Genomic DNA, 14,459 nt, shown 5'->3' with positions numbered 1-14,459 from the left:
TCCTGAAATGCTTGAAAATCAGGAAGATTTAATTTATTCAGATTTAACATCATCCGGAATTTGCCTGATGGTTTTGGCACCAAAAAGACATGAGAATAGAACCCCAGAAACTGCTAGCCCACGGGGACTGGAACTATCACATTCTGGAGGCCAGAGTTTGAATGCACCTCGCTTAATGTGTGAGCTGCCCCCTGTTCCTTGGGCAACCTCGTTAGAAAAAAGTTTTGGGGAGGCAGAGTTAAAAATTCCAGGCGATAACCCCTTTTTAAAAGGTGTCTATAATAAACTGACTGAGATCTTTTCCCAGCGAGACACAAAAGCCTCCCGCCTACCCTCATGGTGGCGTCACTTGGGGTCTTTGTTTACGGCTGAAAACAACAATCCACCCTTGGATTTGTTCTTAAGGCCAGCCTTTCTTTTGGAACTGGGGTTTATTGGCTTGTCACTTCTGCTCCTGAGGGGGACGAAAAAAAACGTCTATTACGTATCCTCTTTTTCTCTGGGAATTTCTTCCCCTTTCTAAAGTATCTAGTCAAAACCTCATCCAGCCAAACAATAAACCACCCTCGAAAGGGAGAGAGCAGAGCCTGGACTGGGACGTAACATCCCCCCTCCTATGTTTTCAGCCAGATAGCCCGCCTGGCAGAATTCAAAAGCGCACCGGCCCTGGCTGAGACTCCAACAATCTCCGCAGAGGAGTCTGCTAAATAAGCGACCTCTTTACCAAAAACTGGCAGGGATTCCAACACCTGTTCCGCCGGTGCTCCCTGAGAGATGTGCAGGGAAGCATTGTCCAACCATAGGTCCATATTGCAGGCCACGCAGGTAGCTGCTACTGCTGGAGCCATGGAAGCGGCAGTTTAATTCCATGCTCTACGTCGTAAAGCTTCTGCCTTCCTATCCATCTGGTCTTTAATATTCCCAGCATCCTCAAAAGGACAGATTAGCTTTTTTGGAAACCTGGGCCAAAGCTGCATCCAACTTAGGACACTTGAAATATTTGTCCTCCTCCTCTTTAGCAAAGGGGAATCTCCTTTTCCAGGATCAGAAACCCAGAAATTTCCTTTCTGGCTCTCTCCATTCCCTGGGGCAACAGGTGGCACAGAACTTTGGGGCGCCAATCTGTCTGTGGGTGAAGGATCCTAGACAAAAATCACAACACAGTAAACAACGCAATCCCCAGAGCAGCAAACCACAATCACACTATCAGGCAGGGCCCGCAGGAACCCTCCTGGACTCACCCCACCCTTGGACCTGGATAAAGCGGTAGCCAGCTTGCTCTCCTCATCCATCTGAGCAGTGAAGGCTATTCTCCCTCTTCTGTCCTGAATTGAGTTCCGAGCCTCGTCTCAGCGTGCAGAGAGGTGCGCAGCAGAAGTGACCTCACTTCCCTTAAAATGAACCCTGGAACGCATGTCACGCCCCCATGCGCTCCAACACCCTGCGCACAGCCTACCGCCGCCCCAGAGCGACAGGGCACCACAGCCTGGGGTTTCAGGCTCCTTCCCGCTGCACGAAAAAAAAAAAAGGGAAGGACAACCTGGAAAGAAGGGGAAAACACCACTGCACCTACAGCAAGACCACCAGCGACAGAGGACCCAGTAGCAGAGCTCCACAGCGGGGGCGGGGGGGACCAGCGATCTCAAGACCGACCGGACCAAGGAAAATAACAAACATGACGAAGCGTTCCTGGAGGTAGGAAACACAAAAAAAAACGAGGGAGGAGGGGGTGGGAGGGTATTTAACCTCTTTTTGGTTTGTGTTTCCTGTAGTAGGAGGTGCCAATCATCTCAGGTTGCTGGCCTGGAAGATGATTGGAGAAATATAAGTTTTTACTTCACTGGCTGAATTCTTGCCATGGATGTGTGAGTTCTAAAGTATTTAAGGCAAGGACAATACAGCATTGACAGCCTGTTTTTCACGCAGTACAGATTAAAGTGACCATCAGAAGAGAAAATTAACCCAGTCACCCTTGAAGTTTCAGGGGGCAGCAAGTTGAATCTTCACTCTCTTTAAGAGCTACAGGCACAACTGATATCTCACATATATGGCCGTGTTGAATACCTGATCACTCATTGTGGACTGTGGTTTCACCCGACGGCCCCACGTCACTACAGGGCAAAGTGGTTATGTAGCAGATGGTGGTATGAATCACCCTGTGCAACAGGGGAATGGGTATCCAACACGCCCAGAGTGTCTAAGATTACCGGTGCCCATAGCTTTTCAAGGAGATTTGACTTAACATCCACCTGAAAAGTAAGCATTCATGTATTATTCTTTTACACAGTTCCTGTAATCTAATGTTCTTACACTAATGTAAATTTTTGTCAAGTTTGTATTCCAGTCTGTGACCCCATTGGAGAGATTTTCACTCACTTCCTGTCCTTATGACACCTGTACAGGAATGGGAAGGGGAGACAGATGTCACCCCTATGAAGGGGGTGCCAATATTACTGGGACAGAAAGCAATTCTAACCGTTCCCCACTGTATAAAAAAAAAATGTGTTTGTATTAGTTTGCCTGTAGGAAAGTTTTCACTTTAGTTCCTGTCCTGACTGGATGCAAGGGGAACCTCCCTTATATGGACACAGACACAGGCTCTAACTGCAGCAGTTGGCAGATGGCAACCGCCTCGTCATACGAGCAAAACCATGGACACCGGCACTCCAACTGCTGATTAAGTACGTCTATTTATTAACGTACATACTGCATAGCAAATAATGAATTAAGTGTATTTGCTTTGCAGTATTACGTTAATAAACAGATGTACTTAAATCAGCTATTGGAGTGCCGGTGTCCATGTTTTGTTTTTTTTTTACAGGGGAAGGAATAGGGCCCCCTGTGCCAGTTAAAAGCAAGCAAATGGCTATGCCTGGAATTTTTTTGACTGGCTTTATATAGGAATTTATATGTACCGTATTTGCCGGCGTATAAGACGGCCCCCCACTTTGTGTAAAAATATAGGTTTTGGGCTATACTCGTCGTATAAGACGAGTATAGCCCAAAACTATGTTTAAATGCACTTACTAACCTCCTTGGCGGTATTCCCGAGTGTGGCTCGGGGTTAATTTTCAGTACCATAAGTGTTAACCCCGAGCCACACTCGGGATTACAGTCTCTTACCTTGTCCAGGATCCCAGCAGCATCCTCCATCTTCCGTCCTTCAGCTACTACCGCACTGAGCCAATCACGGCAGGTTTGTATTCTTTAATACAAAGCCTGTATTTACTGAATGCAAAGCCTGCCGTGATTGGCTCAGCGCTGAGCTAATCATGGCAGGCTTTGTATTAAAGAATACAAAGCCTGCCGTGATTGGCTCAGCACGGTATACTATATGTAGCCGTAGCTACATACAGTATACCCGGCGTATAAGACGACCCCCGATTTTCAGGCGATTTTTTGGGGTCTTAATCCACGTCTTATACGACGGCAAATACGGTACACACATATAAAAGCCCAGTCATCAGTTTAGTCATGAATATTGGCCTGGAGAATTCTACGGCCAATAATCATTCTGGCGCACGCGGCAATACCTGACCTATGCAGCACAATCGTCATTTTCATACATAAGTGCACCCAGCTTGTGTTTCCGGCCGCTGGATGGTAGCAAGCCGTAAGAGGCGGCATGGGGGAGCGGCAGGGACATGGAGAGCACCTCAGACCGCAGCATGCAGGGGCTTCCAACAGGGAGCCCCGACTGCAGGGGTCTGTGTCCCCTCCCATCACCGCTGGGAGCAGCGGAGATCAGAGGGGACACAGAGCCCATGAAACAAGTAATCAAAGACTATTCTCATTAAGCCGATTAGTGGTTGCTGCCCTATACAGCGTACTTACGCGCGCACCCACATTACTGGTTCAAATCCCGGTCAGACACTGTCTGCAAGGAGTTTGCATGTTCTCCCTGTGCTTGTGTGGGTTCCCTTCCACACTCCAAAGACATGCTGGAAGGTTAATTGGCTCCTAACAAATATGGCCCTATATGCATACATGAGATAGGGACCTTAGATTGTAAGCTCCTTGAGGGCAGGGACTGATGTGAATGTGCAACTATGTAAAGCGCTGCGTAAATTGTCTGGGCTATATAAATACCTATGAAAAAATTAAATTATATATACAGACACTGTACGGAATGTATTAAAACTGGAGCAGATGCACTTGGCAACCAATCAGCTTTTCTCCTCAGTTTCTTCAATTAAGATTTGAAATGAAAGAAGAAGCCAATTGGCCACAGTCTTTATATACAATGGCCCCATATGCTTTTATTTTAGATAGACCTCTCTAGAATTTTTGCACCTCCTTGGAATCAGTTAGGTTTTCTTGCATCATATCAGTAAAATATTAATGATATTTCACTTGCCACGCACCTGGATCATTCTGGCACTCCAAGTTTTTCTTCAGTGACTGTTACACCCAAGGTTTCCAAACACATTACAGGCATAAAATTAAGAGCAGCATGACTTCCCTTATCAATTTCTGGAACGTTTGATCATACAAAAAACGTATTAATCCTAAGATCTAGCCCTACCTAATAACATACCCATTGATGATTATGTACCAATCAACTTGCCTGTTAAATTTTCCTAACCTGTACTAGCAAGGTGGCAATTAGTGGTTAATCTGCTCTAATTACATATAACAATTATACAGACAACTTTTTCTTCTCAGCTAATTCACCAAGACAGGAGGATGGAGAACAAACAGAATGTTTTATTTACATACTAGAAAAAGGGCGCATTGAAAAAATAAAAGTTTGTTATCAAACATCCTGCACAGTCTACAACAAAGCACATATTAATAGTTCGCTTCTTGCAGAGCTCCTTGGCAAAATGATGTGAGATCAAGGTAAAAAGAAAAATCAGCAATAGTCCACATTGTGGCGATGGAATGTGTTTTCTGCAAAGGTCAGAGAACCATAAGTGCCTTTTATGTTTTTTTCAAATCAGGCACAGTTTTTCCCCTCAAGAGGTGGCACTCTTGATTAGTACAATGCAGGACACAAATACTCATGCCCCCTCAAAACACAGACATGGCAGGAATCAGTCTGTGCTATCACAAGGACAGAAGGCCGGGCTTAAGAGTCGTTAGTAGACCATGAGGCACAAAGATGTCGCAAATCACCTGTAAACAAAAACACAAAACATAAGAAAAGGTTAGTCTAACAAATGCAGGGTGAATTTATCAAGGTCTTGAAGATTGATAGGACTTACCTTCTTATATTTCGAGATTCAAAGATTTTCTCTTCATCACTTTCCATAGATCCCATCTCCATGTTCTCATCATAGTCCGACAGAAGCCCATATTTCTTCCTCTGTGGTTTCTTTTTTAAACTGTAGAAAGGAATTTTTAGTGAACATGGTGACAAAGTTATTTTAGACAATTGCTATCTCATTTGTATTCATGCTAAACCAATTAGCATTTCCACTTGATTTACCCTAGGAGTTAGTAACAATCTGTACCACCTTCATGTTCCTTTCTGGACTACCTCATCCTTTGGGTCAGCTGGAGGAACTAAGAATATTGTTCTACAAGGATTGGGAATCATTGGTTACAATCTAGCCAAAGCAAATTGGCAAGATTTGTAAAACAATGCTAACAGCCTAATCAGTCAAGTTATAGCAAGGAGCTAAAAAGTTTTCCATTGGAATACTGCAAATAAAATGTCATTTTCAAAATGATCATGCAGGGAAAGCAAGAGGTTCCCCAAAATGGAATCATGGAATCACAGAGCTGTTTACACTCCCGTTCCTATAGTTGGCCACGACTTCATTCAACATGTGAGCAAAGAGAAGACTTGTAGGAGCTCCAAGTCATTTTGGTTAGAACTTACAGAACAATATGCCTGGCCCCACATGACAGCACAAGGACTGGTAACCAGCTGCTCAGGCATCGAATGCACTATCCCAGGATGAAGAGAAGCGACTCCCATGCTCCCCCAGCAAGTTTTGGGTATTTTCTAGAAATGCACCGAACCATTTTTTTTCCAGACCGATTACCGATGCTTTTACTCAAGTACTAGCCGATACCAATTACCGACCACCTTTTTTTATAATGTGATCATGTGACAGTTTTTCTACAACAAAACAGACTAATGATTTTCCAGCTGTGACCGCTGCAACCCTGGTAGTTCTACCACCGACACCAAGCTGTAGAGGGAATACATTATATAGCAATGCAGAATAGCACTGGCTATAGAGGACTACAAACCCCAGCAATACATTATACAACAATGCAGAATAATATGAAGCTGTATACTCCGTGTTGCTCACCAGAATTTGCGTGGTCTCACCAGGGCTGTGAAGCATCTCATGGGTGCGGGCGATGGGAGGAGGAGGCGACATGCGGCCCGACCGGTATTGTAAGCAGCGCCGCAAAGATCCTCGCAAGGCTGCCGTGAAGTCCCCAGCAAGCGCGGGACCTTACGGCAGCCACCTGTGTTTTAATCGGGGCATTTTCACGAGTACTTGTGAAAATGCCCCATATCGGCACAGATACTGTTATCAGTGCATCCCTAGTATTTTCACTACTCACTGCCACCATTACTTAGCACCTGTGAGCAAAATATGGGAGCCGTCATTGACGATTTTTCTTTCAAGGTGCAGACTCTGGGGCTTTTGTCCCATTTCTGGTTTTGCCATCTATAGTCAATGATGTGGAAAAGCCTCTAGCTAGTGATTGCTGAATCCTGAATCCTTTTTCCAGGTTACCGAGGTAGTAAAATAAGAATTTAAAAAAAATGATAGCCCCAGAATCAGCACCTTTCAAACCAAAAAGGCAATGTCAGTTTTCGATCCTTACTGGTTCCCTTTAATATTCCATGGTGATGAGGCAGCTCTTGCAGCGAAGAAAAGATAGGGATTGAAGGACAGGCGGCACACAGCTAAAGCTGGCCATACACTGCTATATTTTATTTTGTTTACTCTGCTGGCGGAACATTAAAAAAAACAACAACAACAACAAAAAACAGATTACTCCATCCATGCTAAACAGCGTGTTACTGTCAGAATATCTGATTGGCTGTGGTGGTGTGGGTCTTCCATCAGACTCCGGGCATCCACTGCAAATTTTGGCCGGTTCTTGCTGAACAGCCAGAGATTTGCCTGTGTATGCTTACTTGCAAACAACAGAGTTAGTTACCTGTTAACTCCATTTCCATGAATCCTACAGGACAGCATATAAGCACAGAGAAAGAGAGAACAGTCTCCTGATTGCCTCTATAAAAAACAAGAACTGAAGGAAACAGAATAGTAACCATACTACTATCGGTACAACACAGAGATCAAGCTGGGAATCCTTGCTGTCATGGAAGATTCACATGGTGCACATGGAATTGTTAATGGAAAACTACTCTTAATGGGTACTTCCTCGGCAGGGAAGGTTAGGGAAACTTAAAGCGACATTAAACTCAGGAGTTAAACCTTCAAAATGCATTCAAGAACCTTGGTTATTAATATGTATCTTATTTGTGTATCACTCAGCTGTAGAGCCTCAAATCATCTCTGAATATGTGCAGACACGGTCATTCCTTCTGGAGGGTGTCTACTTTTGTCCCCTATAGTACCTGTGTGTTGTAAAGCAACCACCGCTCCAAGCTCGCCTCATGATGGACTATAATTTCAACACAAATTTGCAGACTAAATGTGAGGTTGTAGTATATGTCGAATGTGTTGTACCTCACTACTTGGGTAGTACCGCTTTTTGCAATTCTACTTGATAACCCATCTAAATCAAATTGAATTTAAGTTGATTTTTCAGGGCTTCCCATCACTGTGGAAGGAATGCCCCTAATGTTCCCCACAGCAGCAGTTCTGACTCACTGAGATTTGGTGTTGGATTAAGGAAGATTAAATAGCAATCCTCGTTTGCCTTTCTTTTTTCATAAGGTTTTTCTGGCTTTTAGCACACTGGCTACAAATGTTTTTGTTGGTTGTTTTTTCTTCTCGTCTGCTGTCCTATGCAGCGCTGTTTCTAATGCAGATCGGAAGAGTAGATCTCCACTAAAACGGTAGCCTGCAGGCCCTGTGTTTAACAGGTGTACTAGACTCTTAAAAGTCCTGGCAATTCCTTCATACCCAGCCTGTAAGAGTTTAGGACAAGGTAAGAAAGATTTTTAAATTCCATGAGGCACATGTCTTACTCCTACAGGTACCAGAGGACGCACATGGGCTCTATCCTTTTGGGGTTTAAAGGTTAACAAAACAAAACAAAACAAAAAATCACACAATACTATAAAAGGACCCAGAGTAAAAAAGTTAAAAGGGACAAGCCCAACACCCAGAGTGGAGCAAAAAAGCCAAACAACCAACCCACCCCCAAACAGGACATCCTCCCAAAGTACCCCACCCCACAGTGCATCAGTAGAAGATCGATTATGAAAGAAATTCAACCTATCCTTGCCCAAGTCTGTTGAATCTGTAGTAGCGGCCGTGGCAGAATTAGACCGCATGTTCTGGGCCAGGTCTACCCACAGCTCTGCACTACATTTCTGGCACCTGTGGGTCTGGCACTAGGGACCAAGCACCCACCGCACAACAGTTTGCTTGTAACCTATCTTGGAAGACACCAAAAGCCAACTTGGACCGCATGTCACCCATGTCCGTGCATCATAAGTGCATCAATGGCTCAGTGAAAGTGTGTCACCCACTAGGAAGTAGCCAGGGACACCACTGCTCCAGAACGCTCTGACATGAGGGAGTGTAAGCGTGGAGAAAGCAGCAGGGCTTCAGCTCGGCACTGTGCGCTCCCCAACACCTCCAGAGGCACACCAGAGGGACCAGAGCCTGACTAATTGCAAGTCAGGGAGGGAGAACAGACTGAGGAAAGCTCAAGATGGAAAAAAATAGGATTTTTGTACTCACCGTAAAATCCTTTTCTCTCCGTTCATTGAAGGACACAGGGCAACAGATCGTAGATCCTGAATGGTAGGGTATATCGCCACCTGCAGGAGTAGGACGCTAGGCACATAACAAAAAGACAAGACAGCCTAGGGGCGGCCCCTGCTGGTGGCCCAACCCCTCACTTGCTGACAAGTCTCCAGTAAGTAACAAGCAGTTAGGAGTGCACACCCCATAAAAGAGGGCGGGGCCTGTGTCCTTCAATGAACGGAGAGAAAAGGATTTTACGGTGAGTACAAAAATCCTATTTTCTCTCCCGTTCATTGAAGGACACAGGGCAACAGATCGTAGATCCTGAATGGTAGGGACGTCACCAAGCAGTAACACACTGAGGGATGGGCAACAACAAACAAAAAACCCAAAAGACCCCTCAAAGCGCCGCCTGCAACACTTTGCGCCCCAGACCAGCATCCGCCGATGCGAACACGTCCACCTTGTAAAATTTAACAAAGGTGTGAACAGAAGACCAAGTAGCGGCCTTACAAACCTGAGAAACAGAGGCCCCATGGCGGAAAGCCCAGGACGCCCCAACAGCCCTAGTAGAATGGGCAGTGACAGGAAATGGAGGCTCACGCCCCTTAATGGCGTACGCCTGAGTCACAACAGTACGAATCCACCTAGAGATGGTATCCGCCGACGCGACCCGACCCTTACGAGGACTTCCAGCGACGACAGAGCTGCTGAAAAACCTCCGGGTGCAGAGAGCACTCCCCGGATCCACCGACTGTCGACAGAGGTAATCGGCCTGCCAATTGTCTACTCCCGGGATGTAGACTACCCCGCCCCAGCCCCAAAGGCTGGCGTCCGTGGTGACCACCGTCCAATGTACCGGAAGAAAAGACTTCCCCCTCCAGCAAGACCGGAGAGTGAAGCCACCACCGCTCACGCTCCATGCGCGTCACAAACCCATCCATGACAGAGGAAAAGGCTTCCAGGGACAACGCGGTACCCGCGGTACCACACACCCCCCCAGCAGCACCAGAGGGGCGCACGGGCGACAGGCAAAGCAGCGCAGGCGTACAGGCTGCACAAAGAAGGGATCTAGAGGGGTCCGCAGAGCGCAGCCCACAACCACACTCACTGGAATTAGCACAAGGCTGCGGTTCCATTGACTTCAACGCACCGACACACCCCCTCACGCAGCACTGTATATGGTGTGAACGGGCCCCAAGTGTTGACTGTATTTTATAGAGCTTTTCTCTCCACTGACTGTGACCAACAAGCCTGAAACAGCTGTATGCTAGTTGGTGCAATTGGCTGTACAAACATAAGCTGGCCATACACTTTGTGAATGTCGGCCAGTTTGGCCCCTGTCAGTACCCTTCCTTCTGGCATCCTTCTATTAGAAAGTCGAAGGAGCTGGGTAAAAAAAAAATCTTCAGACAAACAGCCAATCAGCTGCCAACGCTGTTCTAGTATTCTGACAGCAGCACAGCCACTGTTACTTTTATTTGCAATGGAACTTAAGACATGAAAATATATTCTAAAATGACAGTGCTGAACTTAAAACAGATACCATGCAAAGCAAGGTGTCGTAGAATAAACCCATTGCACCTATACCTCCTTTCCTTCACATATATGCCAAGAATGGCTTTACCTTTGCACAGGATGTACCACTGGGGGTTAATGTACAGTAAAAATGGGTTGCTGGCTCAACAAGCACAATTACCTTTTTTAAATTATTTTAACATTAGGTAGCACTCAACATTTTCTACAAGTTTACCGCATTTCTGTTTTGGATTACCGTGAGCACACCTCGGAGCATCATGATAAATAACACATGGTAATCATTAAGGCGGAGTCAACACAAAATCAGTAAGAACTAGGTCACAGTGGTTTCTCACCTACAAGTCCGTATGACAAAGTAAAGTACAGCCAACAAGCTGATTCCAATCAGTACGTAGAATGCTCTCTGCAACATTTCATAATTGTCCCACAAAGAACGTTGCGTATGGTTTGTAGTAACATTTGTGGCAGTGAGAGGTGGTACTGTTGTGGTTGCAACATGAGTAGAATTATCTTCCGCACTCACGTGGTCAGCCACAAGTAGGATGAAGCTCAAACAGCAGGTAGAAGTCCACATCTGTAAAAACAAAAGAATGACTATTACGTTATACCTAGCAAAACTGACAAAGATCTGCAACTTATATGTTAGTGTAATTCCACCCAAAACAGCCTTTTCAGTGGCAGGTGAATACTGGATGATCTGCTGGCTTCATATGAAAGACAGAAGACTAACAGAGAGGGCAGGGACTTGTGGCAAGCCTAGCAGATAGGAGACAGAGATCTGATAGCTGGAGATGGAAAGAGAAAGTAGGAGCCAATAGGCAATTCTACTCACCGAGATTTACCTAGAACAGAAATACAAGTTGTTGAGGACTGGCTCAAAATATCACAAATAATTCTAGCCTTGGGCGTTCATTGTAATATGCGGTGCATATGGGCCACGCTAAAAGAGAGGAAACCTACAATAGTTTTCCTGAAACCCACAATGTTTTTCACAAGTTGCTGTTGAATTTATTGTTCCAAAAAAAAAAAAGCTTCTTATGTGACCCTCTCTGATTTAGTTTCACTATGTTATTGGGGGTCTGCTTTCCTCAGGCTTGATGTCTAAGCCCTGCCTACTGCTATCTCATAGAGACTACCTCAGCGGCCAGCAAAGTCAAGCTCAACAGACACGGAGATGGCAGTTGGTAGAGCTTAACCATCAAGTCTGGGAAAGTCAGGTCCCAATAACAAAATTACAGAAGAGGCTTTTTCTGGCTAATAAAAAGGTAACAGTAGGCATCTTGGGGTGTCCGCTCTTATGACAGAAGTTTCATTTTAAAAGTTTACAAAATTAAAAAGGTTCACTTTAAAGCAAACTGTCCGTTTTCAAATCAAAATAACTATTAGCCAAATGACATACATAAATGCCATCTTTCACAAGCATTAAAACACAGAAGTTTTTGTGTGTGTAATATATATATATTATATATATATCCTGCAGTCTTCTAGCAAGTCCAGTGATGTCACTACAGCTTCCTCTTCTTTCTCCAGTGGTGGCAGCAGGCATGTTACCAGGACTAATCAGCACTAACATAATGACATTTGAGCTCCAATCAGTCCTGGAGTATTGCGAAACCAGCCTGCGTGATGACACGCACTCCATGGAGCATGTAAATCATGGTTGAGAACGGTTCGGCTGAGAACTTTTCAACCGGCTTCTTCAATCTGTTGATCGAGGGATGCTGCGGCACCCACTGTGCTAATTTCAGCCAAAAATTAATACGTGTACACCTAACTTTAGCAACAAATCACTTTTTTTTTAAAAAAGGGGGGGGGGGGTGACAGAGCACTACTACACAATTGCCAACGTAACGCAACCTTTACACTCACATAGATTTGTTAGGTTTCCATATGTACAAACCTCCATATCTCACTGCAGATTTTCTTGCCTTGAGGCAGCAGTTGCTGAAGGGAAGACGCAACCCGTGAAGTGGAGTCCTTGTAGATTTACCTCCCTTCAATACTCAAATCACTGAAAAATAAAATTACAAAATGTGAAGGTTAACGCATCCCATCTGAAAAAAAAATATTCCATATACTCAATCATAATCCCCACCCCCATTGTATACTTATATACACTGCTGCTTGAAAAAGGAACAAAGCAGGAAGCATTACTCAAACCAAAACAGCACATGAGATCAGGGAAAACACACTCATTCCTTGAACTGCTATGCAGGTGTAACATTCACCAATCCCCCCAAATACATCACTTTCTAATACATCATAGGGCGATCTGCTGCCACGGATCAAACAGTACTGTCTGCAACGTAAACCACAGTATTAACAGGATCAATGCACAAACGGAACCAGGGGGTAAGCATTCACCAACATCCTCCTAGAACATCCGGTACAAACACATGCAGCTTCATACCAGATTACGGACAGCACCTCGGTGTGTACAGCCTCCGGGCTGTGTATGAGGGTCACCGACCACCACCAGCGGGTTCTGTTCCGCCTGTGTAACCAATCACTTACTACTGACTGGCGACTCCACTTCCTTTCTCCACGCCCCTCCCACTACACGTCATCTGCTAGTCACAGTTCCTACAGGTAGGAAGGCGGGTTCCTCGTGCGCATGACCGTTCCCTGCCGAATAGGGGAAGGGTGTGGTGTTAATGATAAACCTTAGAAAATCATTTCACATGACGAAAAGATTCATGAGGGGAGAATAACTTCTGTATAATAAAAGTGTGATGACCGGAGATGTAAACAGTAGGACTTGCATGCGCACGTTAATTGAGTTTGGTCATTCTTTCCCTGATCGTTCTATTGGTCAAGGTAGCTGCCAATTACATTCGAGGACCAATAAGATGGCTCGGGTGCAGGGAGGGCTAGGTTACCTATCAAAGGTTTACAGTTTTCTTTAACCACTTGATGACCAGGTGTTTACACCCCCTTCCTGTCCAGGCAATTTTTCAGTATTCAGCGCTGCAGTACTTTGACTGACGTGTCACGGCAGAGAGCCGTGACAGGATCGAGAGGTGAGCGAACGCCGGTATGTGTTCGCTCACCTCCCGATCTACTGAGCCGACCTGTGACAGTTGATTGTCACAGGTCGGCTAGAACTATGAGCTAAGTGAAAAGCACTCACCTCATAGTTCTCCTTTAAGGAAAAATTACTGAAAATGTTGGAAAAAAAAGTATTTTTTTTTACATGATGTTATAATAAATTTATTATTACCCAATTTTTTTGTAAAATATAAAAGACAGGGTCACGTCAGGTAAATAGACACCAAACATGTCATGCCTTAAAATTGCGCGCACCTGCGAAATCGCAAAAAAACTACTGTACCCAAAATTGACCATAGGCGACGCTTTAAAAGCTTTTACAGCTCATCAGTTTAGTGTTATCAGTGATTAATGGCCCTAAATGTATTGCTCTCACTGAGAGGTACGCGGCGATATGTAACATGTGTAGCGTAATGGGCCCAATCGCACGTATGCGCACCTGTATGGGTGAGGACTGTGGGTTTTTTTTATTCTTTTTCATGTGTGACTTTACATTTTATTTTTTTTTGCAACTTTAATTTTATTTTCCTTTTTTTTTTTCCCACCTAACTTTATTGTTATCACATAGGGGGCTAAGAAATTCCCTATGTGATAGCACATAGATGTGACAGGTCCTCTTTATGGAGACACCAGGGGTCTCCAAGACCCCTAATGTCACCTAGGACCCCCCGAAGAAGCTGATGAAGCAGAGATCTGCTTCATCAGCTTCTCTCCAGCTTCTGAAGCTGGAAAGTGACACAAGAATATGGAAGTGATGTAACATACATCACTTCCGCATTCTGACAGCAGAGAGGGGACCGGAGGGAGATTGTGTACCGATCTCCCTCTTATCCCCTGTCACAGAGCCACCGTGCTGGTCCCGGGCACAGCGGGAGGGGGGTCAATGCTAAAGCCTGATATGAAGGGACCCTGTGTGGCCCCAAAAGCGCTTGTGGTTTATATGACAAGGAACTTCAATAAATGAACATTTGCTTGACATCTCTACACAATTGCTGATATTTGCGGCGCAGT

General features: G+C 45.0%; 1 long non-coding RNA gene across 1 annotated transcript; it reads right to left on the bottom strand.

The window, feature by feature from the left end:
* Positions 1-4,689: 4,689 nt before the first annotated feature.
* On the bottom strand, positions 4,690-5,299 carry LOC108798955. The gene is made up of 2 exons (XR_001941985.1): positions 5,208-5,299; positions 4,690-5,118 (listed from the first exon to the last, which is right to left on the bottom strand). It is a non-coding gene; the product is annotated as an uncharacterized LOC108798955 (long non-coding RNA).
* Positions 5,300-14,459: the final 9,160 nt, after the last annotated feature.

This window comes from Nanorana parkeri, unplaced genomic scaffold (assembly GCF_000935625.1).
Source record: "Nanorana parkeri isolate BGI_ZX_2015 unplaced genomic scaffold, ASM93562v1 scaffold1593, whole genome shotgun sequence".
Classification (NCBI taxonomy): domain Eukaryota; kingdom Metazoa; phylum Chordata; class Amphibia; order Anura; family Dicroglossidae; genus Nanorana; species Nanorana parkeri.
The sequence above is the reverse complement of the archived record's forward strand: the minus strand, read 5'-3'. Positions and strand labels throughout refer to the sequence as shown.